Source organism: Salvelinus sp. IW2-2015, linkage group LG26 (assembly GCF_002910315.2).
Source record: "Salvelinus sp. IW2-2015 linkage group LG26, ASM291031v2, whole genome shotgun sequence".
Taxonomy (NCBI): Eukaryota; Metazoa; Chordata; class Actinopteri; order Salmoniformes; family Salmonidae; genus Salvelinus; species Salvelinus sp. IW2-2015.
Window position 1 is genome coordinate 49301204 of NC_036866.1, and position 6000 is coordinate 49307203.

Sequence of the window (6000 nt, forward strand, 5' to 3'; positions counted from 1 at the left end):
ACACACACGAACAGCCATAGCAACCCCCACCTATCGTGAGTCATGAGATTCAAGTGGATCATGGGAACGGCTGAGCTAACAGAACTCAAACCGGTCAGATCGGCTCAAACAAAACACTCCCGTTTGTTCACACACACACATCCAATTTCACCCATTAGCCTACTCTTCTTTCTTCTATTAAACAAGAATCACAGGTCCGAACAAGTTATGAAATCTTGAATATCATTATTCTACCTTGATTTTGAGTTAAACAATTAAATAAAAGCTTCCCTCTTGAGCTTGAGCAATTTGACTCTGGTAAAAACTCAAATAGCTCATACTCAAGTTTGTATCTATGCTGTTTTAATGTTAAGAGTTACAGTAGATTTTCAGTTGACCAACCCTTGTGGTGCTGCTAGTGCCCCTCTCCTACCTATAGGGGGTGACGTGCCATCATACACCGTGATGACACGTCTCCATCCCCGTGCTGTCATTTCACCAGCCGCTCAGAGTTGGCAAACATCACAACAGAGCTGGAAACACATTTCACAAGCAAATGCCTTCCACATCATCCCCCCTCCACAACCTTTACCACCCCTCACCTCCACATCAAACCTCAGCCTGCCCCTCCCCCCCCAGTAGAAGTGGAACTACCTGTATGAACTGCTCACAATGAAAACATACAACACCACAGTACAGCAATACACGCTTCCTCTGCAGATTTCACACATCTCTCCCTCAACCCCACCTGCTCTCAGTCTCCCAGTCTTTCACTTTYCACTGGTATCACTCATGGGTTGCGGTCCGATTCTCTACTCTTCACCCAGTAGTGTCTACTCGTTCAATCCCCCMTAAAAACACTGCATTGGAGCAAGCATGGCTGGAGGAAGTTTCCACCATATTTCTTAAATCCTTTTAAATCCATAAGTGGAAGTACACGAGTGTACACTTCCGGAGAAGGGTCGATAATCGGAACTCAACCGTTGACTCATCACAGAACAATGCCTCACTCCTGGCACAACCTGTTCCTATCACACCAACACTAACTGTCCATTCCATCACAGTCAGGGGTCAGAGGGGGGATTCTGAGAAGGCCTTCCCAGGAGTYAGGGAAGGTACAGCTGTGCAGGGGGGAGTGGAAATGCAAGATATGTCCCAGCTGCGAGGCCAAGAGAGGGAAGGAGAAGGGGGGAGAGCCGAGTCGAGAGATAGCACATTTCAAATATGGACAGTCCAGGATAATTTCCCAATCTTGATAGAAATGACCATACTTTTTAAAGACAACTTCCTTTTTAAACTAATAAAATAAACAATAGGTAGGTACACAAATAGTAGTTGACCATTCATTAAGGTGTCTGTATGTGCACAGTTAGATTTAACAAAGGCAGGTGCTGAAATTAATATATTTGCACTCTGAGCCAATACTTTGAAGTGACTTTTGTTTTTTCTTAGAGCATTTTTGGCTGTTTGATGTGACTATTATTGTGATTGTATTATTCATGGAACAGGTCGGGTAGGTTTATTACGCAGTTATAGATCTCTGGTTCTTCTGGCGTGGCAGTGTTGGAGCCGTGTCCCAGGTCCAGAGCTATGAGCAGGCTTATTTCACAGAGATTGGGCTTCTGGAGGCTTCTCTGGACCTCCTCCAAGAGGAGAAAAAAGACAAGAGTCTTCGATCTCTCACAGCCAGTCAGCCATGCACATGTCAAGAGAAGGAACTACAGGCATGTCGAAATTATTCAGCCTTATTCTAAAATGATAAAAATTACAAAGCAAAACAGGTTTTTTAGAATATTTTCATAAGTATTTCAGACCCTTTGCTATGAGACTCGAAATTGGAGCTCAGGCGCATCCTGTTTCCATTGATCATCCTTAAGATGTTTATCAACTTGATTGGAGTCCACCTGGGCTAAATTCAATTGATTGCCATGATTTGAGAAGGGCAACTCGCCAGCTCGAGACAGGATTATGCACAGATCTGGAGATGGGTACAACGATTTCTGCATATTTAAGGTCCCCAAGAGCATAACGTTGACTCCTCATTCTTAAATGGAATACGTTTGGAACACCAAGACTCTCTTCCTAGAGCTGGCGGCCGTGGCTAAACTGAGCAATCAAGGGAGAAGGCCTTGGTCAGGGAAGTGACCAAGAGCCGACAGAGCTCAAGAGATCCTCTGTGGAGATGGAGAACCATTCCAGAAGGACAATCATCTCTGCACAGGCCCACCAATCAGACTTTATGGTTAGAGTGGAGAGGAAGCACTCCTCAGTAAAAGGCACATGGACAGCCCACTTGGAGTTTGCCAATAGGCAAAATAGATTTCTGGTCTGATGAACAGATTCAACCCTTTGGTCTAAATGCAAGCATCACGTCTGGTAGGAACCAGGGACCGCTCATCACTGGCCAATAGCATTTTTACATTGAAGCATGGTGTGGCAGCATCGTGGCTGTCTGGATGTTTTTCAGCGGCAAGACTGGGATAAGTAGTTAGATCAAGGGAAATGAACAAAGCAAAGTCAGAGAGATCCTTGATAAAACCCTACTCCAGACGCTCAGGACCTCAGATGGGCAAAGGTTCACTTCAACAGGACAACGACCCAAGCCACAGCCAAGACAATGCAGGAGTGGCTTTCGGAAAGTCTAGTGAATGTCTTGAGTGGCCCAGCAAGCTCGACCTTGAACCGATCTAACATCTTGGAGGGACTAAATAGCTGTGCAGCGACGCTAACAGGACTTGAGAGGATCGGCGGAAAGATGGGAAAACTCCCAAATTACAGGTGTGCAAGCTCTGAAGCGTTCATACCAAGAAGACTCGAGGCTGTATTCGCTGCAAAGGTGCTTCAACAAGTACTTGTGTAAAGGTTCTGAATAATTATGTGATGTGACATTTTCCGTTTTTTTATTTTACATAATTTAGCAAAACAAAAAAAAACTGTTTTTGCTTTGTCATTATGGGGGTATTGTGTGTTAAACTGATGAGGGGAAAAATTTAATTCATTTTAAAATAGACTGTAATGTACCAAAATGTGGAAAAACAACAGGGTTCTCAATATTTTGTGATTGTGCTGTATCTCCTCGCTTTGCTTTGGTGGCCATTCAACCCTTTGTAGTACAGAGAATTGCTAGAATGTTTAGAAAGCCTCATTTGAGCCCTGGTCTGTGGCAGACCGCATTGCTTTGCTTGACTATGGTACTTTCTGAATTGCACAGGTTTAGATGGTACTTCACTGCCACATGTGCATACCTTTTAGTTGAGCATACCTTTTATTCCAGGGTAGGCCTGATTTTAGCTAGTGCGGTAGTATGGATTGTCTGGTAGTGTCATGGTCTGTTGTGGCCTGAGGGTTTACTTTTCCACTATGTTTCCCTACAGAGGATCCTCTACCACCTGAAGGTGTGTGCCTACATTTTCATCAGTGTGGGGTCTCTCTCCATGGCCATGGGCTCCTGGGCTGTTATAGGAGCCATCTATGAGATAGTGCTGCCTGCTGGGCCTGGTGAGTAAACACACACACGAGTAATATGAAGTGGAAATATGATGTGAACCCTTTGGAGTGCGGATTTTCTGCATAATTTGGTCATCAATTTGATCTTCATCTAAGTCACAAATTAGACAAACAAGTCTGCTTAAACTATTAACGTACACAAACATTATACTTTTCTCATGTCTTTATTGGAAACACTGTATAACTTCACAGTGCGGGTGGGAAAAGTATGAACTTGAATTTAATAACTGGTCCTACTTCTTGGCAGCAATAACCTCAACAAATGTTTTCTGTAGTTGGCGGATCAGACATGCACAACAGTCAGTCGGTGGAATTTTGGAGCATTCCCTCTTTACAAACTGTCTCAAAACTGCAATATTCTGGATGTCTGGTGTGCACTGTTCTCTTGAGGTCATCGCCCACAGATATCTCAATCGGGTTGAGGTCAGGATTTGCTCACCAACTTTGTTTGAGCTTTCAATTGGGTGCGGACAGACTAGCCTTACATTCTCCTGCTGCAAAGATCAAACTTTTATGCAATTTATGCAGAAATCCAATTCATTCCAAAGGGTTCACATATCTTTTTCTGCCACTGTACATTACAACACCACTACTAACACGCTAATGCTAAACCTAAGTTTTCATCACATTTCAATTACTCATTGATCTTGGTCTCTCATTCTTATTTGCGGCCCTGATTTGTTTATGGAAGTGTGTATAGACTGAATGTGCCGATTTAGGATTTGATGTCGCCGATAGATTTGGAGGACCAAAAAAGCGATACATTATCGTTCCATTGATAATATATAATTTGTAATAATGTACAATTACAACAATTCTGAATGAACATTTTATTTTATTTAATTAATACATAAATAAAACATCTATTTAGTTCTTAAAAAAAAAACAACATGTTCATATTTGGTTAAAAATAATGCAAAACACATTGTTGGAGCAGAAGTAAAAGCTGAATAATGGCATGGAGAATAAAGCTATGTTTAAGTTCGCTTGCTCAGAACATGAGAACAACGTGGTGTTTCTTTTAACATGAGTCTTCTAATATTCCCAGTTAAGAAGTTTTAGGTTGTAGTATTAAAGGAATAGGACTATTTCTCTCTATACCATTTTTATTCACATACTGTTGACTATTGGATTGTTTCTTATGGCATATAGATATTGGCGCAGCCTAACTCTCAGATTGATAGGCTTGAAGTCATAAACAGCGCTGTGCTTCAAGCATTGCGAAGAGCTGCTGGCAAACGCAGAAAGTGCTGTTGAATGAATGTTTGCGAGCCTGCTCCTGCTACCACGGCTCAGTCAGACTCTCTATCAAATATCAAATCATGACTTAATTAATAATGTAATAAACACACAGAAATACGTATATTGTGTCAACCGGAACTGTCATTTTAAAAATCAAACCGTTTTATCTTTCAAGTGAAATTTCACGGAACGTTCCGTATTTTTATCGAACGGGTGGCATCCATAAGTCTAATCTTGCTGTTACATGCACAACCTTCATGTTGTCATAATTATGCTAAATTGTGGCAATTAATTACGGGTATTTGTTCGTCAAGAATGGTCTTCACACGTTCGCAATGAGCAGGCGGCCACACGCTGCATTACCCTACCTGCTTGCACGCAAGAAAGTGACACATTTCGCCTATTAATATTCCTGCAAACATGAATTTATGCAGTTTAAAAAATATATACTTTTGTATTGATTTTAAGAAAGGCATTGATGTTTATGGTTAGGTACATTGGTGCAACGACTGTGCTTTTTTCCGAATGCGCTTTGTTAATCATCACCCGTTTGCGAAGTAGGCTGTGATTCGATGTAATATATTAACAGGCACAAATTGGTTATTTTGCAATGCAGGAAGCTAGTTAAACTAGTAATATCATCAACCATGTGTATGTTAATAGTGATTATGTCAGATTGATTGTTTTTTAGAAGATAGTTTTATGCTAGTACCAATTACCTTGGCTCCTTGCTGACCTAATGGACTGTAATGTATCGGCATATCGGCATTCAAAAAGGCGATTACCGATTGTTATGAAAACTTGAAATCGGCCTAATTAATAGGCCATGCTTGAAGCACTTGATTAACATTCTCTGTAAACTTGGTTTGGCCTGTGTCATGCAAACTAGACCATTGTTGTTTTTTGAACTGTTATAATGAACCTGTCAAACTCACTTTCCCATGATGCTCTCTGTTGCCTCCCCAGTACTTCACCTGCCTCCTGCTCATCCTCATTGCCCAGGTAACCGTGGGGTGCTCATCTACATTCAGAGAGACAGGGTGAGTTATCCCTTCCTCCTGTGTCCTTTCCTGTTCTTTTCTACCACACTCTTCCATCTTCATCTCCCTGCTGTTCACTCTTCTACCGGCCTCTCTCTTTCGATCGCTTCTCCACCCTTTCATCTCTTATACGTCTTTGCCTTCCTTGCCCCTCTTCCCAATCCCTGCCCTCTCACAGCATCTCCCGAGTCCCGCTCTCCCCCCTTCTCCTTCCTCTCTTGGCCTCGCAGCT

The 6000-nt window shown here is 42.2% G+C and overlaps 1 protein-coding gene across 1 annotated transcript in view; it reads right to left on the reverse strand.

Annotated features, from left to right (window-relative positions):
* Positions 1 to 6000, reverse strand: part of cd82b (CD82 molecule b) — a 64292-nt gene that overhangs the window by 10336 nt on the left and 47956 nt on the right. The window lies entirely within an intron of this gene.